The sequence below is a fragment of the Danio rerio genome, chromosome 17 (genome assembly GCF_049306965.1).
Source record: "Danio rerio strain Tuebingen ecotype United States chromosome 17, GRCz12tu, whole genome shotgun sequence".
In the NCBI taxonomy this organism is placed as follows: domain Eukaryota; kingdom Metazoa; phylum Chordata; class Actinopteri; order Cypriniformes; family Danionidae; genus Danio; species Danio rerio.
This window is the reverse complement of record NC_133192.1, coordinates 32,944,922-32,972,891: the sequence shown is the minus strand read 5'-3', so window position 1 is coordinate 32,972,891 and position 27,970 is coordinate 32,944,922. Positions and strand designations below refer to the sequence as shown.

At 43.8% G+C, this 27,970-nt stretch overlaps 1 protein-coding gene and 1 long non-coding RNA gene across 4 annotated transcripts in view; one reads left to right on the top strand and one right to left on the bottom strand.

Moving 5' to 3' along the window:
- ltk (leukocyte receptor tyrosine kinase) overlaps nt 1-27,970 on the top strand; it is a 227,415-nt gene that overhangs the window by 130,913 nt on the left and 68,532 nt on the right.
- LOC141378605 (uncharacterized) overlaps nt 1-27,970 on the bottom strand; it is a 68,875-nt gene that overhangs the window by 32,433 nt on the left and 8,472 nt on the right. The window contains exon 3 of the long non-coding RNA XR_012393480.1: nt 24,901-25,083. This is a non-coding gene — a long non-coding RNA (uncharacterized lncRNA). The remainder of the gene's footprint in view (nt 1-24,900; nt 25,084-27,970) is intronic.

Genomic DNA, 27,970 nt, shown 5'->3' with positions numbered 1-27,970 from the left:
ATCCAGATACAGTTACAGCGCCACCTGCTGGCCACAGGAAATGACATGATTTACGGAGTTATAAACTCCTCCCACAAATTTTATCGTATCAACACCAAAATTGAGTGGTGTTATCTGAAAGCTCTAGCGATGTTATATTGTGAAGATCTAGAGTTTTCGCAGAGGGGCGTGTCCGTGGCGGTATGACAAACCTCAACGCTTCGCCATGGAAGAGGAAGTCCTTATAACACAACCACACAATGTCCGATCTGCCTGAAACTTCACATGGTTGATAAAAGTCTTCTCCTGAACACATCCACATAACAATATTGAAGTGGGAGTGGCAAAATGACTCGACAGCGCCACCTAGAAAAATTAAACGGACGAGCCCCTGATCTACAAATCACGCACATGCACAAAAATTGGCACACACCTCAAACATGGCAAAACATACGAAAAAGTCTCTTGGAGCCATATCTCAAACCCAACAGGAAGTCGGATATTTTTAACTTCCTGTGGCGAAAAAGTGGCGCTTTTGCCATTTTCAGGCGTTGTATTTTAACGAACTTCTCCTAGGGATTTTATCTGATCAACACCAAAATTGTGTTTTGTCATCTTAAAGCCTTGGTGATGTTAAATTGCGAAGCTTTAGAGTTTTCATCGATGGGCGTGTCCGTGGCGGCCTCGCAAACTTTGATGATTCGCCACAAAACAGGAAGTCTTTATAACTCTGGCATGCAATATTCGATCTGCCTCAAAATTCACACATTTAATAACAGTCCCGACCTGAACAGGTTTACGTGCCGATATCCAGTTACAGTTATAGCGCCACCTGCTGGCCACAGGAAATGACATGTTTGACACTGTAACAAACTCCTTCCACAAACTTTCCCGTATCAGCACCAAACTAGAGTGATGTCATCTGAAAGCTCTAGCGATGATATATTGTAAAGATCTAGAGTTTTTGCAGAGGGGCGTGTCTGTGGTGGCATGACAAACCTCAACGCTTCGCCATGGAACAGGAAGTTCTTATAACTCAACCACACATTGTCTGATCTGCCTGAAACTTCACATGATTGATAAAAGTCCTCTCTTGAACACATCTACATAACAATATTGAGTCAGTCATAGCGCCACCTGCTGGCAGAAGGTAGTTTGGCTTGTAACTCGGCCACACAATGTCCGATCTGCCTGAAACTTCACATGGTTGTTGATGAAAGTCCTCTCTTGAGCACATCTACATAATGATATTGAGTCAGAGTCATAGCGCCACCTGCTGGCAGAAGAAATTTTGGCTTGTAACTCGGCCACACAATGTCAGATCTGCCTAAAATGTCACATTGTTGAAAGTCCTCTCCTAAACACATCTACATAATAATATTGAGTCTCTCATAGCGCCACCTGCTGACAGAATGTAGTTTGTCTTAAAACACAATCTCCACACAATCTCTGATCTGCCTGAAACTTCACATGGTTGATAAAAGTCCGCTCCTGAACACATCCACATAACAATATTGAGTCAGTCATAACGCCACCTGCTGGCAGAAGGTAGTTTGGCTTATAACTCAGCCACACAATGTCCCATGTGCCTGAAACTTCACATGGTTGATAAGATTCCTCTCCGGAAGACATCTACATGCCAATATTAAGTCACAGTTATAGCGCCACCTGCTGACAGGAGGAAGTTTGGCATAAATCTGTGATTTTCTTAGATCTTTTTTTATATATTGGCTTAAATTATTATTGTTCGCTGTTCTCTGTCATTGTAAGGTCACCGGGCGGCGGTGAGCCCGGGTGCGAGGTCCCTATCATCGCTGCTTGCAGCTTTAATTAGGGACCGAGCACCGAAACGGTGCGTAGGCCCTATTGGAATTGCTCCGTTTTTTATTATTATTATTATTATTATTATTATTATTCCGCCCCCAATCGGGGCACTTTTGAGGGTCTAAACATGCCCGAAAACTCACGAAAATTTGCACACACACCAAACGCGGTGTAAATGGCTGGGTTTTAGGGGTTTCGGAAGTGGGCGTGGCAAAATGACTCGACAGCGCCACCTAGAAAAATTAAACGGACGAGCCCCCGATCCACGAATCACACAAATGCACGAAAATTGGCACACACCTCAAACATGCCAAAACATACGAAAAAGTCTCTTGGAGCCATATCTCAAACCCAACAGGAAGTTGGATATTTTTGACTTCCTGCGGCGAAAAAGTGGCATTTTTGTCATTTCCAGGCGTTGTATTTAAACGAACTCCTCCTAGGGATTTTATCCGATCGACACCAAAATTGGGTTTTATCATCTAAAGGCCTTGGCGATGTTAAATTGCGAAGCTTTAGAGTTTTCGTCGATGGGCGTGTCCGTGGCGGCCTCGCAAACTTTGACGATTCGCCACAAAACAGGAAGTCGCTATAACTCAGGCATGCATTATCTGATCTGCCTCAAAATTCACACATTTGATAAGAGTCCTGACCTGAACACGTTTATATGCCAATATCCAGATACAGTTATAGCGCCACCTGCTGGCCACAGGAAATGACATGTTTTACATCGTAACAAACTCCTCCCACAAATTTTTTCGTATCAGCACCACATTTGGGTTGTGTTATCTGAAAGCCCTAGCGATGATATATTGTGAAGATCTAGAGTTTTCGCAGAGGGGCGTGTCCGTGGCGGCATGACAAACCTCAACGCTTCGCCATGGAACAAGAAGTCCTTATAACTTAAGCACACAATGTCCGATCTGCCTGAAACTTCATATGGTTGATAAAAGTCCTCTCCTGAACACATCCTCATAACAATATTGAAGTGGGCGTGGCAAAATGACTCGACAGCGCCACCTATAAAAATTAAATGGACGAGCCCCTGATCTACGAATCATGCACATGCACGAATATTGGCACACACCTTAAACACGCCAAAACATACGAAAAAGTCTCTTGGAGCCATATCTCAAACCCAACAGGAAGTCGGATATTTTTAACTTCCTGCGGCAAATAAGTGGCATTTTTGCCATTTTCAGGCTTTGTATCTTAACGAACTCCTTCTAGGGATTTTTTGCTATCGACACCAAAATTGGGTTTTGTCATCTAAAGGCCTTGGCGATGTTAAATTGCGAAGCTTAAGAGGTTTTGTCGATGGGCGTGTCCGTGGCGGCCTCGCAAACTTTAACGATTCGCCACAAAACAGGAAGTCGTTATAACTCAGGCATGCATTATCCGATCTGCCTCAAAATTCACACGTTTGATAAGAGTCCAGACCAGAACAAGTTTACATGCCTATCTCCAGATACAGTTATAGCGCCACCTGCTGGCCACAGAAAATGTCAAGATTTACAAAGTAATAAACTCCTCCCACAAATTTTTTCATATAAGCACCAAATTTGGTTGGTTGTGTATCTGAAAGCTCAAGCGATGATATATTGTGAAGATCTAGAGTTTTCGCAGAGGGGCGTGACTGTGGTGGCATGACAAACCTCAACGCTTCGCCATGAAAAAGGAAGTCCTTATAACTCTACCACACAATGTCTGATCTGCCTGAAACTTTACATGGTTGATTAAATTCTTCTCCTGAAGACATCTAAATGCCAATATTGAGTCAGTCATAGCGCCACCTAGTGACAGAAGGTAGTTTTGCTTATAACTCAGCCACACAATGTCCAATCAGCCTGAAACTTCACAGGGTTGATAAAAGTCCTTTCCTAAACACATCTACATGCCAATATTGAGTCACAGTCATAGCGCCATCTGCCGGCAACAGGTAGTTTGGCTTATAACTCAGCCACACAATGTCAGAACTGCTTGAAACTTCTCATAGTTGATAAAATTATTCTCCTGAAAACATCTACATGACAAAACTGAGTCACAGTCATAGCGCCACCTGCTGACAGGAGGAAGTTTGGCATAAATCTGTGGATTTCTCAGGTTTTTTTATATATATCGGCTTAAATTGTTATTGTTCACTGTTCTCTGTCATCCTGAGGCCACCGGGCGGCGGTGAGCCCGGGTGCGAGGTCCCTATCATCGCTGCTTGCAGCTTTAATTATTATTATTATTATTATTATTCCGCCCCCTATCGGGGCACTTTTGAGGGTCTAAACATGCCCGAAAACTCATGAAAATTTGCACACACACCAAACGCGGTGTAAATAGCAGGTTGATATGGGTCTCGGAAATGGGCGTGGCAAAATGACTCGACAGCGCCACCTAGAAAAATTAAACGGACGAGCCCCCGATACACGAATCACGCACATGCACGAAAATTGGCACACACCTCAAACATGCCAAACCATACGAAAAAGTCTCTTGGAGCCATATCTCAAACCCAACAGGAAGTCGGATATTTTTAACTTCCTGCGGCGAAAAAGTGGCGTTTTTGCCATTTCCAGGCGTTGTATTTTAACGAACTCCTCCTAGGGATTTTATCCGCTCGACACCAAAATTGGGTTTTGTCATCTAAAGGCCTTGGCGATGTTAAATTGCGAATCTTTAGAGTTTTCGTCGATGGGCGTGTCCGTGGCGCCCTCGCAAACTTTGATGATTCGCCACAAAACAGGAAGTCGTTATAACTCAGGCATGCATTATCCGATCTGCCTCAAAATTCACACGTTTGATAACAGTCCTGACCTGAACACGTTTACATGCCGATATCCAGATACAGTTATAGCGCCACCTGCTGGCCACAGGAAATGACATGATTTACGGAGTAATAAACTCCTCCCACAAATTTTTTCGTATCAGCACCAAAATTGGGTAGTGTTATCTGAAAGCTCTAGCGATGATATATTGTGAAGATCTAGATTTTTCGCAGAGGGGCGTGTCCGTGGCGGTATGACAAACCTCAACGCTTCGCCATGGAACAGGAAGTCCTTATAACTCAACCACACAATGTCCGATCTGCCTTAAACTTCACATGGTTGATAAACGTCATCTCTTGAACACATCCACATAACAATATTGAAGTGGGCGTGGCAAAATGACTCGACAGCGCCACCTAGAAAAATTAAACGGACGAGCCCCCGAGCTACGAATCACGCACATGCACGAAAATTGGCACACACCTTAAACATGCCAAAACATACGAAAAAGTCTCTTGGAGCCATATCTCAAACCCAACAGGAAGTCAGATATTATTAACTTCCTGCGGCGAAAAAGTGGCAATTTTGCCATTTCCAGGCGTTGTATTTTAACGAACTCCTCCTAGGGATTTTATCCGATCGACACCAAAATTGAGTTTTATCATCTAAAGGCCTTGGCGATGTTAAATTGCGAAGCTTTAGAGTTTTTGTCGACGGGCGTGTCCGTGGCGGCCTCGCAAACTTTGATGATTCGCCTCAAAACAGGAAGTCGTTTTAACTCAGGCATGCATTATCCGATCTGCCTCAAAATACACACATTCAATAACAGTCCTGACCTGAACAGGTTTACGTGCCGATATCCAGTTACAGTTATAGCGCCACCTGCTGGCCACAGGAAATGACATGTTTGACACTATAACAAACTCCTACCACAAACTTTCCCGTATCAGCACCAAAATAGAGTGGTGTCATCTGAAAGCTCTAGCGATGATATATTGTGAAGATCTAGAGTTTTCGCAGAGGGGCGTGTCCGTGGCGGTATGACAAACCTCAACGCTTCGCCATGGAACAGGAATTTCTTATAACACAACCACACAATGTCCGATCTGCCTGAAACTTCACATGGTTGATAAACATCATCTCTTGAACACATCCACATAACAATATTGAAGTGGGCATGGCAAAATGACTCGACAGCGCCACCTAGAAAAATTAAACGGACGAGCCCCTGATCTACGAATCCCGCACATGCACAAAAATGGGCACACACCTCAAACATGGCAAAACATACGAAAAAGTCTCTTGGAGCCATATCTCAAACCCAACAGGAAGTCGGATATTTTTAACTTCCTATGGCTAAAAAGTGGCGCTTTTGCCATTTTCAGGCGTTGTATTTTAACGAACTCCTCCTAGGGATTTTATCTGATAAACACCAAAATTGGGTTTTTTCATCTTAAAGCCTTGGTGATGTTAAATTGCGAAGCTTTAGAGTTTTCATCGATGGGCGTGTCCGTGGCGGCCTTGCAAACTTTGATGATTCGCCACAAAACAGGAAGTCTTTATAACTCTGGCATGCAATATTCGATCTGCCTCAAAATTCACACCTTTAATAACAGTCCTGACCTGATCAGGTTTACGTGCCGATATCCAGTTACAGTTATAGCGCCACCTGCTGGCCACAGGAAATGACATGTTTGACACTGTAACAAACTCCTTCCACAAACTTTCCCGTATCAGCACCAAAATAGAGTGGTGTCATCTGAAAGCTCTAGCGATGATATATTGTGAAGATCTAGAGTTTTTGCAGAAGGGCGTGTCTGTGGTGGCATGACAAACCTCAACGCTTCGCCATGGAACAGGAATTTCTTATAACTCAACCACACAATGTCTGATCTGCCTGAAACTTCACATGATTGATAAAAGTCCACTCCTGAACACATCCACATAACAATATTGAGTCAGTCATAACGCCACCTGCTGGCAGAAGGTAGTTTGGCTTATAACTCAGCCACACAATGTCCGACCTGCTTGAAAATTCACATGGTTGATAAGATTCCTCTCCTGAAGACATCTACATACCAATCTTGAGTCACAGTCAGAGCGCCACCTGCTGACAACAGGGAAGTTTGTCATAAATCTGTGATTTTCTTAGATCTTTTTTTATATATTGGCTTAAATTATTATTGTTCGCTGTTCTCTGTCATCGTAAGGTCACCGGGCGGCGGTGAGCCCGGGTGCGAGGTCCCTATCATCGCTGCTTGCAGCTTTAATTATTATTATTATTATTATTATTATTCTTCTCTCCAATGAATCGCGATTTAGAGGGGCTAAACATGTCCGAAAACTCAAGCAACTTTGCACACACCTCAGAAGTGGCGAAAATTTACGTTTGTTATGGGCTTCGGAAGTGGGCGTGGAAAAATGACTCGACAGCGCCACCTAGAAAAATTAAACGGACGAGCCCCCGACATACGAATCATGCACACGCACGAAAATTGGTACACACCTCAAACACACCAAAACATACGAAAAAGTCTCTTGGAGCCATATCTCAAACCCAACAGGAAGTCAGATATTTTTAACTTCCTGCGGCGAAAAAGTGGCATTTTTGCCATTTCCAGACGTTGTATTTTAACGAACTCCTCCTAGGGATTTTATCCGATCGACACCAAAATTGGCTTTTGTCATCTAAAGGCCTTGGCGTTTTTAAATTGCGAAGCTTTAGAGTTTTCGTCGATGGGCGTGTCCGTGGTGGCCTCGCAAAGTTTGACGATTCGCCACAAAACAGGAAGTCGTTATAACTCAGGCATGCATTATCAGATCTGCCTCAAAATTCACACGTTTAATAACAGTCCTGACCTGAACACGTTTACATGCCAATATCCAGATATAGTTACAGCGCCACCTGCTGGCCACAGGAAATGACATGTTTTACAGAGTAACAAACTCCTCCCACAAATTTTATCGCATCAGCACCAAAATTGGGTAGTGTTATCTAAAAGCTCTAGCGATGATATATTGTGAAGATCTAGAGTTTTCGGAGAGGGGCGTGTCCGTGGCGGCATGACAAACCTCAACGCTTCGCCATTGACCAGGAAGGCTTTATAACTCAACCACACAATCTCTGATCAGCCTGAAACTTCACATGGTTGATAAAAGTCCTCTCCTGAACACATCCACATAACAATATTGAAGTGGGCGTGGCAAATAGACTCGACAGCGCCACCTACCAAAATTAATTGGACGAGCCCCTGATATACGTATCACACACATAAACGAAAATTGGCACACACCTTAAACATGCCAAAACATACGAAAAAGTCTCTTGGAGCCATATCTCAAACCCAACAGGAAGTCAGATATTTTTAACTTCCTGCGGCGAAAAAGTGGCATTTTTGCCATTTCCAGACGTTGTATTTTAACGAACTCCTCCTAGGGATTTTATCCGATCGACACCAAAATTGGCTTTTGTCATCTAAAGGCCTTGGCGTTTTTAAATTGCGAAGCTTTAGAGTTTTCGTCGATGGGCGTGTCCGTGGTGGCCTCGCAAAGTTTGACGATTCGCCACAAAACAGGAAGTCGTTATAACTCAGGCATGCATTATCAGATCTGCCTCAAAATTCACACGTTTAATAACAGTCCTGACCTGAACACGTTTACATGCCAATATCCAGATATAGTTACAGCGCCACCTGCTGGCCACAGGAAATGACATGTTTTACAGAGTAACAAACTCCTCCCACAAATTTTATCGCATCAGCACCAAAATTGGGTAGTGTTATCTAAAAGCTCTAGCGATGATATATTGTGAAGATCTAGAGTTTTCGGAGAGGGGCGTGTCCGTGGCGGCATGACAAACCTCAACGCTTCGCCATTGACCAGGAAGGCTTTATAACTCAACCACACAATCTCTGATCAGCCTGAAACTTCACATGGTTGATAAAAGTCCTCTCCTGAACACATCCACATAACAATATTGAAGTGGGCGTGGCAAATAGACTCGACAGCGCCACCTACCAAAATTAATTGGACGAGCCCCTGATATACGTATCACACACATAAACGAAAATTGGCACACACCTCAAACATGCCAAAACATACGAAAAAGTCTCTTGGAGCCATATCTCAAACTCAACAGGAAGTCAGATATTTTTAACTTCCTGCTGTAAAAAAGTGCGTTTTTGCCATTTCCAGGCGTAGTATTTTAACAAACTCCTCCTAGGGATTTTATCCGATCAACACCAAAATTTGGTTTTGTCATCTAAAGGCCTTGGCGATGTTAAATTGCGAAGATCTAGAGTTTTCGGAGAGGGGCGTGTCCGTGGCGGCATGACAAACCTCAACGCTTCGCCATTGACCAGGAAGTCCTTATAACTCAACCACACAATGTCCGATCTGCCTGAAACTTTACATGGTTGATAAAAGTCCTCTCCTGAACACATCCACATAACAATATTGAGTCAGTCATAGCGCCACCTGCTGGCAACCGGATGTTTGGCTTATAACTCAGCCACACAATGTTTGACCTGCCTGAAAATTCACATGGTTTATCAAAATCCGCTCCTGAAGACATCTACAAGCCAATAATGAGTCACAGTCATAGCGCCACCTGCTGGCAATAGGAAGTTACTTATAACTCAGCCAAACAATGTTCGATCTGCCTGAAAAATTACATGGTTGATAAAATTTATCTCCTGAAGGCATCTACATGCCAATATTGACTCACAGTCTTAGCGCAACCTGCTGACAGGAGGAAGTTTGGCATAAATCTGTGATTTTCTTAGGTCTTTTACATATACATTGGCTTAAATTAATATTGTTCGCTGTTCTCTGTCATCCTGAGGCCACCGGTCGGCGGTGAGCCCGGGTGCGAGGTCCCTATCATCGCTGCTTGCAGCTTTAATTATTATTATTATTCCGCCCCTTATCGGGGCACTTTTGAGGGTCTAAACATGCCCGAAAACTCATGAAAATTTGCACACACACCAAACGCGGTGTAAATGGCTGGTTGATATGGGTTTTGAAAGTGGGTGTGGCAAAATGACTCGACAGCGCCACCTAGAAAAATTAAACGGACAAGCCCCCGATCCACGAATCACGCACATGCACGAAAATTGGCACACACCTCAAACATGCCAAAACATACGAAAAAGTCTCTTGGAGCCATATCTCAAACCCAACAGGAAGTCGGATATTTTTAACTTCCTGCGGCGAAAAAGTGGCGTTTTTGCCATTTCCAGGCGTTGTATTTTAACGAACTCCTCCTAGGGATTTTATCCGATCGACACCAAAATTGGGTTTTGTCATCTAAAGGCCTTGGCGATGTTAAATTGCGAAGCTTTTGAGTTTTCGTCGATGGGCGTGTCCGTGGCGGCCTCGCAAACTTTGACGATTCGCCACAAAACAGGAAGTCGTTATAACTCAGGCATGCATTATCCGATCTGCCTCAAAACTCACACGCTTGATAAGAGTCCTGACCTGAACACGTTTACATGCCAATATCCAGATACAGGTATAGCGCCACCTGCTGGGCACAGGAAATGACATGTTTTACAGTGTAACAAACTCCTCCCACAAATTTTATTGTATCAGCACCAAAATTGTGTAGTGTTATCTGAAAGCTCTAGCGATGATATATTGTGAAGATCTAGAGTTTTCGGAAAGGGGCGTGTCCGTGGCGCCATGACAAACCTCAACGCTTCGCCATGGAACAGGAAGTCCTTATAACTCAACCACACAATGTCCGATCAGCCTGAAACTTCATATGGTTGATTAAATTTTTCTCCTGAACACATCCCCATAACAATAATGAAGTGGGCGTGGCAAAATGACTCGACAGCGCCACCTATAAAAATTAAACGGACGAGCCCCTGATCTACGAATCACGCACATGCACGAAAATTGGCACACACCTCAAACGCGCCAAAACATACGAAAAAGTCTCTTGGAGCCATATCTCAAACCCAACAGGAAGTCGGATATTTTTCACTTCCTGCGGCAAATAAGTGGCATTTTTGCCATTTCCAGGCTTTGTATCTTAACGAACTCCTCCTAGGGATTTTATCCAATCGACACCAAAATTAGGTTTTGTCATCTAAAGGCCTTGGCGATGTTAAATTGCGGAGCTTTATAGTTTTTGTCGATGGGCGTGTCCGTGGCGGCCTCGCAAACTTTGACTATTCGCCACAAAACAGGAACTCATTATAACTCAGACATGCATTATCAGATCTGCCTCAAAATCCACATGTTTAATATAAGTCCAGACCAGAACACGTTTACATGCCGATATCCAGAAAGAGTTATAGCGCCACCTGCTGACCACAGGAAATGTCATGTTTTACACTGTAACGAACTCCTCTCACGAATTTTATCGTATCAGCACCAAAAATGGGTAGTGTCATCTGAAAGCTCTAGCGATGATATATTGTAAAGATCTAGAGTTTTCGCAGAGGGCGTGTTTGTGGTGGCATGACAAACCTCAACGCTTCGCCATGGAAAAGGAAGTACTTATAACTCAACCACACAATGTCCGATCTGCCTGAAACTTCACATGATTAATAAAAGTCCTCTCCTGAACACATATACATGCCAATATTGAGTCAGTCATAGCGCCACCTGCTGGCAGAAGGTATTTTGGCTTATAACTCAGCCCTACATTATCTGATCTGCCTGAAACTTCACATGGTTTATTAAACACCTCTTCTGATGATATCAACATGCCAATATTGAGACAGTCATAGCGCCACCTAGTGACAGAAGGAATTTTGGCTTATAACTTAACCACAAAATGTCTGATCAGCCTGAATCTTCACATGCTGAATAAAAGTCCTTTCCTGAACACATTAACATAACAATATTGAGACAGTCATAGCGCCACCTGCTGACAGAAGGTGGTTTGGCTTATAACTCAGCCTAACAATGTCCGATCAACCTGAAATTTCACAGGTTAGATGAGATGCGTCTCCTAAAGACATCTACATGCCAATATTGAGTCAGTCATAGCGCCACCTGCTGGCAAAAGGAAATTACTTATAACTCAGCCAAACAATGTCCGATCTGGCTGAAAATTCACATTGTTGAAAAGATTCCTCTCCTGAAGACATCTACATGCCAATCTTAAGTCACAGTCATAGCGCCACCTGCTGACAGGAGGAAGTTTGGCATAAATCTGATTTTCTCTGGTTCTTTATATATATCGGCTTAAATTAATATTGTTCACTGTTCTCTGTCATCATGGCGCAACCGGGCGGCGGTGAGCCTGGGTGCGAGGTCCCTATCATCGCTGCTTGCAGCTTTAATTATTAGGGACCGAGCACCAAACGGTGCAAGGCCCTATTGGAATTGCTCCGTTTCTTATTATTATTCTTTTCCGGAATGAATCGCGGTTTTGAGGGGCTAAACATGCCCGAAAACTCATGCAACTTTGCACACGCCTCAGAAGTGGCGAAAATTTATGTTTGTTATGGGCTTCGGAAGTGGGCGTGGCAAATTGACTCGACAGCGCCACCTAGAAAAATTTAATCGACGAGCCCCCGATCCACGAATCACGCACATGCACGAAAATTGGCACACACCTCAAACACACCAAAACATACGAAAAAGTCTCAAGGAGCCATATCTCAAACCCAACAGGAAGTCGGATATTTTTAACTTCCTGCGGCGAAAAAGTGGCGTTTTTGCCATTTCCAGGCGTTGTATTTTAACGAACTCCTCCTAGGGATTTTATCCGATCGACACCAAAATTGGGTTTTGTCATCTAAAAGCCTTGGCGATGTTAAATTGCGAAGCTTTAGAGTTTTCGTCGATGGGCGTGTCTGTGGCGGCCTCGCAAACTTTGACGATTCGCCACAAAACAGGAAGTCACTATAACTCAGGCATGCAATATTCGATCTGCCTCAAAATTCACACGTTTAATAAGAGTCCTGACCTGAACACGTTTACATGCCGATATCCAGATACAGTTATAGCGCCACCTGCTGGCCACAGGAAATGACATGATTTACGGAGTTATAAACTCCTCCCACAAATTTTATCGTATCAACACCAAAATTGGGTGGTGTTATCTGAAAGCTCTAGCGATGTTATATTGTGAAGATCTAGAGTTTTTGCAGAGGGGCGTGTCCATGGCGGTATGACAAACCTCAACGCTTCGCCATGGAACAGGAAGTCCTTGTAACACAACCACACAATGTCCGATCTGCCTGAAACTTCACATGGTTGATAAACGTCATCTCTTGAACACATCTACATAACAATATTGAAGTGGGCGTGGCAAAATGACTCGACAGCGCCACCTAGAAAAATTAAACGGACGAGCCCCCGATCTACGAATCATGCACATGCACAAAAATTGGCACACACCTCAAACATGGCAAAAAATATGAAAAAGTCTCTTGGAGCCATATCTCAAACCCAACAGGAAGTCGGATATTTTTAACTTCCTGTGGCAAAAAAGTGGCGCTTTTGCCATTTCCAGGCGTTGTATTTTAACGAACTCCTCCTAGGGATTTTATCTGATAAACACCAAAATTGGGTTTTGTCATCTTAAAGCCTTGGTGATGTTAAATTGCGAAGCTTTAGAGTTTTCATCGATGGGCGTGTCCGTGGCGGCCTCGCAAACGATGATGATTCTCCACAAAACAGGAAGTCGTTATAACTCAGGCATGCATTATCCGATCTGCCTCAAAAATCACACGTTTAATAACAGTCCTGACCTGAACAGGTTTACGTGCCGATATTCAGTTACAGTTATAGCGCCACCTGCTGGCCAAAGGAAATGACATGTTTGACGCTGTAACAAACTCCTTCCACAAACTTTCCCGTATCAGCACCAAAACAGAGTGGTGTCATCTGAAAGCTCTAGCGATGATATATTGTAAAGATCTAGAGTTTTTGCTGAGGGGTGTGTCTGTGGTGGCATGACAAACCTCAACACTTCGCCATGGAACAGGAATTTCTTATAACTCAACCACACAATGTCTGATCTGCCTGAAACTTCAAATAGTTGATAAAAGTCCTCTCCTGAACACACCCACATAACAATATTGAGTCAGCCATAGCGCCACCTGCTGGCAGAAGGTAGTTTGGCTTGTAACTCTGCCACACAATGTCCGATCTGCCTGAAACTTCACATGGTTGATGAAAGTCCTCTCTTGAGCACATCTACATAGTAATATTGAGTCAGAGTCATAGCGCCACCTGCTGGCAGAAGGAATTTTGGCTTGTAACTCGGCCACACAATGTCAGATCTGCCTAAAATGTCACATGGTTGATGAAAGTCCTCTCCTAAACACATCTACATAATAATATTGAGTCTTTCATAGCGCCACCTGCTGGCAGAATGTAGTTTGTCTTAAAACACAATCTCCACACAATCTCTGATCTGCCTGAAACTTCACATGGTTGATAAGATTCCTCTCCGGAAGACATCTACATGCCAATCTTAAGTCACAGTTATAGCGCCACCTGCTGACAGGAGGAAGTTTGGCATAAATCTGTGATTTTCTTAGATTTTTTTTTATATATTGGCTTAAATTAATATTGTTCGCTGTTCTCTGTCATCGTAAGGTCACCGGGCGGCGATGAGCCCGGGTGCGAGGTCCCTATCATCGCTGCTTGCAGCTTTAATTATTATTATTATTATTCCGCCCCCAACCGGGGCACTTTTGAGGGTCTAAACATGCCCGAAAACTCACGAAAATTTGCACACACACCAAACGCGGTGTAAATGGCTGGGTTTTAGGGGTTTCGGAAGTGGGCGTGGCAAAATGACTCGACAGCGCCACCTAGAAAATTTAAAAGGACGAGCCCCCGATCCACGAATCACGTACATGCAAGAAAATTGGCACACACCTCAAACATGCCAAAACATACGAAAAAGTCTCTTGGAGCCATATCTCAAACCCAACAGGAAGTCGGATATTTTGCACTACCTGCGGCGAAAAAGTGGCGATTTTGCCATTTTCAGGTGTTGTATTTTAACGAACTCCTCCCAGGGATTTTATCCGATCGACACCAAAATTGGGTTTTGTCATCTAAAGGCCTTGGCGATGTTAAATTGCGAAGCTTTAGAGTTTTCGTCGATGGGCGTGTCCTTGGCGGCCTCGCAAACTTTGACGATTCGCCACAAAACAGGAAGTTGTTATAACTCAGGCATGCATTATCCGATCTGCCTCAAAATTCACACGTTTAATAACATTCCTGACCTGAACACGTTTACATGCCAATATCCAGATACAGGTATAGCGCCACCTGCTGGCCACAGGAAATGACATGTTTTACAGTGTAACAAACTCCTCCCACAATTTTTTTCGTATCAGCACCAAATTTGAGCGGTGTTATCTGAAAGCTCTAGCGATGATATATTGTGAAGATCTAGAGTTTTCGCAGAGGGGCGTGTCCGTGGCGGTATGACAAACCTCAACGCTTCGCCATGGAACAGGAAGTCCTCATAACTCAACCAAACAAAGTCTGATCTGCCTGAAACTTCACATGGTTAATAAAATTCCTCTCCTGAACACATACTTATAACAATATTGAAGTGGGCGTGGCAAAATGACTCGACAGCGCCACCTATAAAAGTTTAACGGACGAGCCCCCGATCTACGAATCACGCACATGCACGAAAATTGGCACACACCTCAAACATGCCAAAACATACAAAAAAGTGTCTTGGAGCGGAATCTCAAACCCAACAGGAAGTCGGATATTTTTGACTTACTGCGGCGAATAAGTGGCATTTTTGCCATTTCCAGGCGTTGTATTTTAACGAACTCCTCCTAGGGATTTTATCTGATCGACAGCAAAATTGGGTTTTGTCATCTAAAGGCCTTGGTGATGTTAAATTGCGAAGCTTTAGAGTTTTTGTCGATGGGCGTGTCCGTGGCGGCCTCGCAAACTTTGATGATTCGCCTTAAAACAGGAAGTCGTTATAACTCAAGCATGCATTATCCGTTCTGCCTCAAAAATCACATGTTTAATAAGAGTCCTGACCTGAACACGTTTACATGCCTATATCCAGATACAGTTATAGCGCCACCTGCTGGCCACAGGAAATGTCATGATTTACAGAGTAATAAACTCCTCTCACAAATTTTTTCATATCAGCTCCAAATTTGGTTGGTTGTTATCTGAAAACTCAAGCGATGATATATTGTGATGATCTAGAGTTTTCGGAGAGGGGCTTGTTTGTGGTGGCATGACAAACCTCAACGCTTCGCCATGAAACAGGAAGTCCTTATAACTCAATCACACAATGTCTGATCTGCCTGAAACTTCACATGGTTGATTAAATTCCTCTCCTGAACACATCCAGATAACAATATTGAGTCACAGTCATAGCGCCACCTGCTGGCAGATGGTAGTTTAGCTTATAACTCAGCCACACAATGTATGACCTGCCTGAAACTTCACATGGTTGATAAAATTCCTCTCCTGAACACATCTACATGCCAATCTTAAGTCATAATCATAGCGCCACCTGCTGACAGGAGGAAGTTTGGCTTAAATTTGTGATTTTCCCAGGTTCTTTATATATATCGGCTTAGATTAATATTGTTCGCTGTTCTCTGTCATCCTGAGGCCACCGGGCGGTGGTGAGCCCGGGTGCGAGGTCCCTATCATCGCTGCTTGCAGCTTTAATTATTATTATTATTATTATTCTCTCCAATGAATCGCGATTTAGAGGGGCTAAACATGCCCGAAAACTCACGCAACTTTGCACACGCCTCAAAAGTGGCGAAAATTTACGTTTATTATGGGTCTTGGAAGTGGGTGTGGCAAAATGACTCGACAGCGCCACCTAGAAAAATTAAACGGACGAGCCCCCGATCCACGAATCACGCACATGCACGAAAATTGGCACACACCTCAAACACGCCAAAACATACGAAAAAGTCTCTTGGAGCCATATCTCAAATCCAACAGGAAGTCGGATATTTTTGACTTCCTGCGGCGAAAAAGTGGCGTTTTTGCCATTTCCAGGCGTTGTACTTTAACGAACTCCTCCTAGGGATTTTATCCGATCGACACCAAAATTAGCATTTGTCATCTAAAGGCCTTGGCGATGTTAAATTGCGAAGCTTTAGAGTTTTCGTCGATGGGCGTGTCTGTGGCGGCCTCGCAAAGTTTGACGATTCGCCACAAAACAGGAAGTCGTTATAACTCAGGCATGCATCATCCGATCTGCCTCAAAATTCACACGTTTATTAACAGTCCTGACCTGAACACGTTTACATGCCAATATCCAGATACAGTTACAGCGCCACCTGCTGGCCACAGGAAATGACATGTTTTTACAGAGTAACAAACTCCTCCCACAAATTTTATCGCATCAGCACCAAAATTGGGTAGTGTTATCTAAAAGCTCTAGCGATGATATATTGTGAAGATCTAGAGTTTTCGGAGAGGGGCGTGTCCGTGGCGGCATGACAAACCTCAACGCTTCGCCATTGACCAGGAAGGCTTTATAACTCAACCACACAAAGTCCGATCTGCCTGAAACTTCACATGGTTGATAAAAGTCCTCTCCTGAACACATCCACATAACAATATTGAAGTGGGCGTGGCAAATAGACTCGACAGCGCCACCTAGAAAAATTAAACGAACGAGCCCCCGATATATGAATCACGCACATGCACGAAAATTGGCACACACCTCAAACAAGCCAAAACATACGAAAAAGTCTCTTGGAGCCATATCTCAAACCCAACAGGAAGTCTGATATTTTTAACTTCCTGCGGTGAAAAAGTGGCGTTTTTGCCATTTCCAGGCGTTGTATTTTAACGAACTCCTCCTGGGGATTTTATCCGATCGACACCAAAATTGGGTTTTGTCATCTAAAGGCCTTGGCGATGTTAAATTGCGAAGCTTTTGAGTTTTCGTCGATGGGCGTGTCCCTGGCGGCCTCGTAAACTTTGACGATTCGCCACAAAACAGGAAGTCGTTATAACTCGGGCATGCATTATCAGATCTGCCTCAAAATTGACACGTTTAATAAGAGTCCTGACCTGAACACGTTTACATGCCGATATCCAGATACAGTTATAGCGCCACCTGCTGGCCACAGGAAATGACATGTTTTACACTGTGACAAACTCTTTCAACAAATTTTATCGTATGAGAACCAAATTTGGGTGGTGTCCTCTGAAAGCTCTAGCGATGATATATTGTGAAGATCTAGAGTTTTTGCAGAGGGGCGTGTCCGTGGCGGCATGACAAACCTCAAAGATTCGCCATGGAACAGGAAGTCCTTATAACTCAACCACACAATGTCGGATCAGCCTGAAACTTCACATGGTTGATCAAATTCCTCTCCTTAACACATCTACTTGCCAATGTTGAGTCACAGTCATAGCGCCACCAGCTGGCAGAAGGTAGTTTGGCTTATAAGTCGGCCACACAATGTCTAGTCTGCCTGAAACTTTACATGGTTGATTAAATTCCTCTCCTGAAGACATCTACATTGCAATATTGAGTCACAGTCATAGCGCCACCTGCTGACAACAATAAGTTTGGCTTATAACTCAGCCACACAATGTCTGGCCATCCTGAAAATTCACATGGTTGATTAAACTCATCTTCTGAAGACATCTACATGCCAATATCAAGTCACAGTCATAGCGCCACCTGCTGGCAACAGGAAACTAATTATAACTCAGCCACACAATGTCCGATCTGCCTGAAACTTCACATGATTGATTAAATTACTCTTCTGAAGACATCTACATGACAATATTTAGTCACAGTCATAGCGCCACCTGCTGACAGGAGGAAGTTTGGCATAAATCTGTGATTTTCTCAGGTTCTTTATATATATCGGCTTAAAATAATGTTGTTCGCTGCTCTCTGTCATCCTGGGGCCACCGAGCGGCGGTGAGCCCGGGTGCGAGGTCCCTATCATCGCTGCTTGCAGCTTTAATTATTATTATTATTATTATTCTTCTCTCCAATGAATCGCGGTTTAGAGGGGCTAAACATGCCCGAAAACTCACGCAACTTTGCACACACCTCAGAAGTGGCGAAAATTTACGTTTGTTATGGGCTTCGGAAGTGGGCGTGGCAAAATGACTCGACAGCGCCACCTAGAAAAATTAAACGGACGAGCCCCCGACATACGAATCATGCACACGCACGAAAATTGGCACACCCCTCAAACATGCCAAAACATACGAAAAAGTCACTTGGAGCCATATCTCAAACCCAACAGGAAGTCAGATATTTTTAACTTCCTGCGGCGAAAAAGTGGCATTTTTGCCATTTCCAGGCGTTGTATTTTAACGAACTCCTCCTAGGGATTTTATCCGATCGACACCAAAATTGGGTTTTATCATCTAAAGGCCTTGGCGATGTTAAATTGCGAAGCTTTAGAATTTTCGTCGATGGGCGTGTCCGTGGCGGCCTCGCAAACTTTGACGATTCGCCACAAAACAGGAAGTCGTTATAACTCAGGCATGCATTATCCAATCTGCCTCAAAATTCACACGTTTATTAACAGTCCTGACCTGAACACGTTTACATGCCAATATCCAGATACAGTTACAGCGCCACCTGCTGGCCACAGGAAATGACATGTTTTTACAGAGTAACAAACTCCTCCCACAAATTTTATCGCATCAGCACCAAAATTGGGTAGTGTTATCTAAAAGCTCTAGCGATGATATATTGTGAAGATCTAGAGTTTTCGGAGAGGGGCGTGTCCGTGGCGGCATGACAAACCTCAACGCTTCGCCATTGACCAGGAAGGCTTTATAACTCAACCACACAATGTCCGATCTGCCTGAAACTTCACATGGTTGATAAAAGTCCTCTCCTGAACACATCCCCATAACAATATTGAAGTGGGCGTGGCAAATAGACTCGACAGCGCCACCTAGAAACATTAAACGAACGAGCCCCCGATATATGAATCACGCACATGCACGAAAATCGGCACACACCTCAAACAAGCCAAAACATACGAAAAAGTCTCTTGGAGCCATTACTCAAACCCAACAGGAAGTCTGATATTTTTAACTTCCTGCGGTGAAAAAGTGGCGTTTTTGCCATTTCCAGGCGTTGCATTTTAACGAACTCCTCCTAGGGATTTTATCCGATCGACACCAAAATTGGGTTTTGTCATCTAAAGGCCTTGGCGATGTTAAATTGCGAAGCTTTTGAGTTTTCGTCGATGGGCGTGTCCCTGGCGGCCTCGTAAACTTTGACGATTCGCCACAAAACAGGAAGTCGTTATAACTCGGGCATGCATTATCAGATCTGCCTCAAAATTCACATGTTTAATAAGAGTCCTGACCTGAACACGTTTACATGCCGATATCCAGATACAGTTATAGCGCCACCTGCTGGCCACAGGAAATGACATGTTTTACACTGTGACAAACTCTTTCAACAAATTTTATCGTATGAGAACCAAATTTGGGTGGTGTCCTCTGAAAGCTCTAGCGATGATATATTGTGAAGATCTAGAGTTTTTGCAGAGGGGCGTGTCCGTGGCGGCATGACAAACCTCAACGATTCGCCATGGAACAGGAAGTCCTTATAACTCAACCACACAATGTCGGATCAGCCTGAAACTTCACATGGTTGATCAAATTCCTCTCCTTAACACATCTACATGCCAATGTTGAGTCACACTCATAGCGCCACCAGCTGGCAGAAGGTAGTTTGGCTTATAAGTCGGCCACACAATGTCTAGTCTGCCTGAAACTTTACATGGTTGATTAAATTCCTCTCCTGAAGACATCTACATTGCAATATTGAGTCACAGTCATAGCGCCACCTGCTGACAACAATAAGTTTGGCTTATAACTCAGCCACACAATGTCCGATCTGCCTGAAACTTCACATGATTGATTAAATTACTCTTCTGAAGACATCTACATGACAATATTTAGTCACAGTCATAGCGCCACCTGCTGACAGGAGGAAGTTTGGCATAAATCTGTGATTTTCTCAGGTTCTTTATATATATCGGCTTAAAATAATGTTGTTCGCTGCTCTCTGTCATCCTGGGGCCACCGAGCGGCGGTGAGCCCGGGTGCGAGGTCCCTATCATCGCTGCTTGCAGCTTTAATTAGGGACCGAGCACCGAAACGGTGCGTAGGCCCTATTGGAATTGCTCCGTTTTTTATTATTATTATTATTATTATTATTATTATTATTATTATTCCGCCCCCAACCGGGGCACTTTTGAGGGTCTAAACATGCCCGAAAACTCACGAAAATTTGCACACACACCAAACGCGGTGTAAATGGCTGGGTTTTAGGGGTTTCGGAAATGGGCGTGGCAAAATGACTCGACAGCGCCACCTAGAAAAATGAAACGGACGAGCCCCCGATCCACGAATCACGCACATGCACGAAAATTGGCACACACCTCAAACACACCAAAACATATGAAAAAGTCTCTTGGAGCCATATCTCAAACCCAACAGGAAGTCGGATATTTTTGACTTCCTGTGGCGAAAAAGTGGCGTTTTTGCCATTTCCAGGCGTTGTATTTTAACGAACTCCTCCTAGGGATTTTATCCGATCGATACCAAAAATGGGTTTTGTCATCTAAAGGCCTTGGCGATGTTAAATTGCGAAGCTTTAGAGTTTTCGTCGATGGGCGTGTCCTTGGCGGCCTCGCAAACTTTGACGATTCGCCACAAAACAGGAAGTCGTTATAACTCAGGCATGCATTATCCGATCTGCCTCAAAATTCACATATTTAATAACAGTCCTGACCTGAACACGTTTACATGCCAATATCCAGATACAGGTATAGCGCCACCTGCTGGCCACAGGAAATGACATGTTTTAGAGTGTAACAAACTCCTCCCACAAATTTTTTCGTATCAGCACCAAATTTGAGCGGTGTTATCTGAAAGCTCTAGCGATGATATATTGTGAAGATCTAGAGTTTTCGCAGAGGGGCGTGTCCGTGGCAGCATGACAAACCTCAACGCTTCGCCATTGAACAGGAAGTCCTCATAACTCAACCAAACAAAGTCTGATCTGCCTGAAACTTCACATGGTTGATAAAATTCCTCTCCTGAACACATACTCATAACAATATTGAAGTGGGCGTGGCAAAATGACTCGACAGCGCCACCTATAAAAGTTTAACGGACGAGCCCCCGATCTACGAATCACGCACATGCACGAAAATTGGCACACACCTCAAACATGCCAAAACATACGAAAAAGTCTCTTGGAGCCGAATCTCAAACCCAACAGGAAGTCAGATATTTTTGACTTCCTGCGGCGAATAAGTGGCATTTTTGCCATTTCCAGGCATTGTATCTTAACGAACTCCTCCTAGGGATTTTATCTGATCGACAGCAAAATTGGGTTTTGTCATCTAAAGGCCTTGGTGATGTTAAATTGCGAAGCTTTAGAGGTTTTGTCGATGGGCGTGTCCGTGGCGGCCTCGCAAACTTTGACGATTCGCCACAAAACAGGAAGTCGTTATAACTCAAGCATGCATTATCTGATCTGCCTCAAAATTCACACGTTTAATAAGAGTCCTGACCTGAACACGTTTACATGCCAATATCCAGATATTGTTATAGCGCCACCAGCTGGCCACAGGAAATGTCATGATTTACAGAGTAATAAACTCCTCCCACAAATTTTTTCGTATCAGCTCCAAATTTGGTTGGTTGTTATCTGAAAGCTCAAGCGATGATATATTGTGAAGATCTAGAGTTTTCGGAGAGGGGCGTGTTTGTGGTGGCATGACAAACCTCAACGCTTCGCCATGAAACAGGAAGTCCTTATAACTCAATCACACAATGTCTGATCTGCCTGAAACTTCACATGATTGATTAAATTCATCTCCTGAACACATCCACATAACAATATTGAGTCACAGTCATAGCGCCACCTGCTGGCAGATGGTAGTTTAGCTTATAACTCAGCCACACAATGTATGACCTGCCTGAAACTTCACATGGTTGATAAAATTCCTCTACTGAAGGCATCTACATGCCAATCTAAAGTCATAGTCATAGCGCCACCTGCTGACAGGAGAAAGTTTGGCTTAAAGTTGTGATTTTCCCAGGTTCTTTATATATATCGGCTTAGATTAATATTGTTCGCTGTTCTCTGTCATCCTGAGGCCACCGGGCGGCGGTGAGCCCGGGTGCGAGGTCCCTATCATCGCTGCTTGCAGCTTTAATTAGGGACCGAGCACCGAAACGGTGCGTAGGCCCTATTGGAATTGCTCCGTTTTTTATTATTATTATTATTATTATTAGGGACCGAGCACCGAACGGTGCAAGGCCCTATTGGAATTGCTCCGTTTATTATTATTATTAGGGACCGAGCACCGAACGGTGCAAGGCCCTATTGGAATTGCTCCGTTTCTTATTATTCTTCTTCTTCTTCTTCTTCTTCTTCCGCGGAATGAATCGCGGTTTAGAGGGGCTAAACATGCCCGAAAACTCACGAAACTTTGCACACGCCTCAGAAGTGGCGAAAATTTACGTTTATTATGGGTCTCGGAAAGGGGTGTGGCAAAATGACTCGACAGCGCCACCTAGAAAATTTAAACGGACGAGCCCCCGATATACGAATCACGCACATGCATGAAAATTGGCACACACCTCAAACATGCCAAAACATACGAAAAAGTCTCTTGGAGCCATATCTCAAATCCAACAGGAAGTTGGATATTTTTGACTTCCTGCGGCGAAAAAGTGGCGTTTTTGCCATTTCCAGGCGTTGTATTTTAACGAACTCCTCCTAGGGATTTTATCCGATCGACACCAAAATTGGGTTTTGTCATCTAAAGGCCTTGGCGATGTTAAATTGCGAAGCTTTTGAGTTTTCGTCGATGGGCGTGTCCGTGGCGGCCTCGCAAACTTTGACGATTCGCCACAAAACAGGAAGTCGTTATAACTCAGGCATGCATTATCCGATCTGCCTCAAAATTTACACGTTTGATAAGAGTCCTGACCAGAACACGTTTACATGCCAACATATAGATACAGGTATAGCGCCACCTGCTGGGCACAGGAAATGACATGTTTTACACTGTAACAAACTCCTCCCACAAATTTTATCGTATCAGCACCAAAATTGGGTAGTGTTATCTGAAAGCTCTAGCGATGTTATATTGTGAAGATCTAGAGTTTTCGCAGAGGGGTGTGTCTGTGGCGGTATGACAAACCTCAACGCTTCGCCATGGAACAGAAAGTCCTTATAACTCAACCACACAATGTCCGATCTGCCTGAAACTACACATGGTTGATTAAATTCTTCTCCTGAACACATCCCCATGACAATATTGAAGTGGGCGTGGCAAAATGACTCGACAGCGCCACCTATGAAAATTAAACGGACGAGCCCCTGATCTACGAATCACACACATGCTCAAAAATTGGCACACACCTCAAACACGCCAAAACATACGAAAAAGTCTCTTGGAGCCATATCTCAAACCCAACAGGAAGTCGGATATTTTTCACTTCCTGCGGCAAATAAGTGGCATTTTTGCCATTTCCAGGCTTTGTATCTTAACGAACTCCTCCTAGGGATTTTATCCGATCGACACCAAAATTGGGTTTTGTCATCTAAAGGCCTTGGCGATGTTAAATTGCGAAGCTTTAGAGGTTTTGTCGATGGGCGTGTCTGTGGCGGCCTCGCAAACTTTGACGATTCGCCACAAAACAGGAACTCATTATAACTCAGGCATGCACTATCAGATCTGCCTCAAAATTCACATGTTTAATAAGAGTCCAGACCAGAACACGTTTACACGCCGATATCCAGATACAGTTATAGCGCCACCTGCTGGCCACAGAAAATGTCATGTTTTACACTGTAACGAACTCCTCTCACGAATTTTATCGTATCAGGACCAAAATAGAGTGGTGTCATCTGAAAGCTCTAGCGATGATATATTGTGAAGATCTAGAGTTTTTGCAGAGGGGCGTGTCTGTGGTGGCATGACAAACCTCAACGCTTCGCCATGGAAAAGGAAGTACTTATAACTCAACCACACAATGTCCGATCTGCCTGAAACTTCACATGATTAATAAAAGTCCTCTCCTGAACACATATACATGCCAATATTGAGTCAGTCATAGCGCCACCTACTGGCAGAAGGTATTTTGGCTTATAACTCAGCCCTACAATATCTGATCTGCCTGAAACTTCACATGGTTGATTAAAATCCTCTTCTGATGATATTAACATGCCAATATTGACACAGTCATAGCGCCACCTAGTGACAGAAGGAATTTTGACTTATAACTTAACCACAAAATGTCTGATCAGCCTCAATCTTCACATGCTGGATAAAAGTTCTTTCCTGAACACATCAACATAACAATATTGAGTCTGTCATAGCGCCACCTGCTGACTGAAGGTGGTTTGGCTTATAACTCAGCCTAACAATGTCCGATCAACCTGAAATTTCACAGGTTAGATGAGATGCCTCTCCTAAAGACATCTACATGCCAATATTGAGTCAGTCATAGCGCCACCTGCTGGCAAAAGGAAATTACTTATAACTCAGCCAAACAATGTCCGATCTGGCTGAAAATTCACATTGTTGATAAGATTCCTCTCCTGAAGACATCTACATGCCAATCTTGAGTTACAGTCATAGCGCCACCTGCTGACAGGAGGAAGTTTGGCATAAATCTGTGATTTTCTTAGATTTTTTAAAATATATTGGCTTAAATTATTATTGTTGGCTGTTCTCTGTCATCATAAGGTCACCGGGCGGCGGTGAGCCCGGGTGCGAGGTCCCTATCATCGCTGTTTGCAGCTTTAATTATTATTATTATTATTATTCTCGTCCGGAATGAATCGCGGTTTTGAGGGGCTAAACATGCCCGAAAACTCACGCAACTTTGCACACGCCTCAGAAGTGGTGAAAATTTACGTTTATTATGGGCTTCGGAAGTGGGCGTGGCAAAATGACTCGACAGCGCCACCTAGAAAAATTAAACGGACGAGCCCCCGATCCACGAATCGGGCACATGCACGAAAATTGACACACACCTCAAACATGCCAAAACATACGAAAAAGTCTCTTGCAGCCATATCTCAAACCCAACAGGAAGTCAGATATTTTTAACTTCCTGTGGCGAAAAAGTGGCGTTTTTGCCATTTCCAGGCGTTGTATTTTAACGAACTCCTCCTAGGGATTTTATCCGATCGACACCAAAATTGGGTTTTGTCATCTAAAGGCCTTGGCGATGTTAAATTGTGAAGCTTTAGAGTTTTCATCGATGGGCGTGTCCGTGGCGGCCTCGCAAACTTTGACGATTCGCCACAAAAGAGGAAGTCGTTATAACTCAGGCATGCATTATCAGATCTGCCTCAAAATTCACATGCTTGATAAGAGTCCTGACCTGAACACGTTTACATGCCAATATCTAGATACAGTTATAGCGCCACCTGCTGGCCACAGGAAATGACATGTTTTACAGAGTAACAAACTCCTCCCACAAATTTTATCGTATCAGCACCAAAATTGGGTTGTGTTATCTAAAAGCTCTGGCGATGATATATTGTGAAGCTCTAGAGTTTTCGGAGAAGGGTGTGTCCGTGGCGGCATTACAAACCTCAACGCTTCGCCATTGACCAGGAAGGCTTTATAACTCAACCACACAATGTCTGCTCTGCCTGAAACTTCACATGGTTGATAAAAGTCCTCTCCTGAACACATCCACATAACAATATTGAAGTGGGCGTGGCAAATAGACTCGACAGCGCCACCTACCATAATTAATCGGACGAGCCCCTGATATACGAATCACACACATGCACGAAAATTGGCACACACTTCAAACATGCCAAAACATAGGAAAAAGTCTCTTGGAGCCATATCTCAAACTCAACAGGAAGTCAGATATTTTTAACTTCCTGCTGTAAAAAAGTGGCGTTTTTGCCATTTCCAGGCGTTGTATTTTAACAAACTCCTCCTAGGGATTTCATCCAATCAACACCAAAATTGGGTTTTGTCATCTTAAAGCCTTGGTGATGATAAATTGCGGAGCTTTAGAGTTTTCATTGATGGGCGTGTCCGTGGCGGCCTCGCAAACTTTGATGATTCGCCACAAAACAGGAAGTCGTTATGACTCAGGCATGCAATATTCGATCTACCTCAAAATTCACACATTTAATAAGAGTCCTGACCTGAACAGGTTTACGTGCCGATATCCAGTTACAGTTATAGCGCCACCTGCTGGCCACAGGAAATGACATGTTTGACACTATAACAAACTCCTACCACAAACTTTCCCGTATCAGCACCAAAATAGAGTGGTGTCATCTGAAAGCTCTAGCGATGATATATTGTAAAGATCTAGAGTTTTTGCAGAGGGGCGTGTCTGTGGTGGCATGCCAAACCTCAACGCTTCGCCATGGAACAGGAAGTCCTTATAACTCTACCACACAATGTCCGATCTGCCTGAAACTTCACATGATTGATAAAAGTCCTCTCCTGAACACATCTACTCAACAATATTGAGTCAGTCATAACGCCACCTGCTGGCAGAAGGTAGTTTGGCTTATAACTCAGCCAAACAATGTCCGATCTGCCTGAAAATTCAAAGGTTAGATGAGATGCCTCTCCTAAAGACATCTACATGCCAATCTTGAGTCACAGTTATAGCGCCACCTGCTGACAGGAGGAAGTTTGGCATAAATCTGTGATTTTTCTCAGGTTCTTTATATATATCGGCTGAAATTAATATTGTTCGCTGTTCTCTGTCATCCTGAGGCTACCGGGCGGCGGTGAGCCCGGGTGCGAGGTCCCTATCATCGCTGCTTGCAGCTTTAATTATTATTATTATTATTATTCCGCCCCCTATCGGGGCACTTTTGAGGGTCTAAACATGCCCGAAAACTCATGAAAATTTGCACACACACCAAACCCGGTGTAAATAGCAGGTTGATATGGGTCTCGGAAGTGGGCGTGGCAAAATGACTTGACAGCGCCACCTAGAAAAATTAAACGGACGAGCCCCCGATCCACGAATCACACACATGCACGAAAATTTGCACACACCTCAAACACGCCAAAACATACGAAAAAGTCTCTTGGAGCCATATCTCAAACCCAACAGGAAGTCGGATATTTTTGACTTCCTGTGGCAAAAAAGTGGCGTTTTTGCCATTTCCAGGCGTTGTATTTTAACGAACTCCTCCTAGGGATTTTATCCGATCAACACCAAAATTGGGTTTTGTCATCTAAAGGCCTTGGCGATGTTAAATTGCGAAGCTTTAGAGTTTTCGTCGATGGGCGTGTCCGTGGCGGCCTCGCAAACTTTGACGATTCGCCACAAAACAGGAAGTCGTTATAACTCAGGCATGCATTATCCGATCTGCCTCAAAATTCACACGTTTGATAAGAGTCCTGACCTGAACACGTTTACATGCCAATATCCAGATACAGAAATAGCGCCACCTA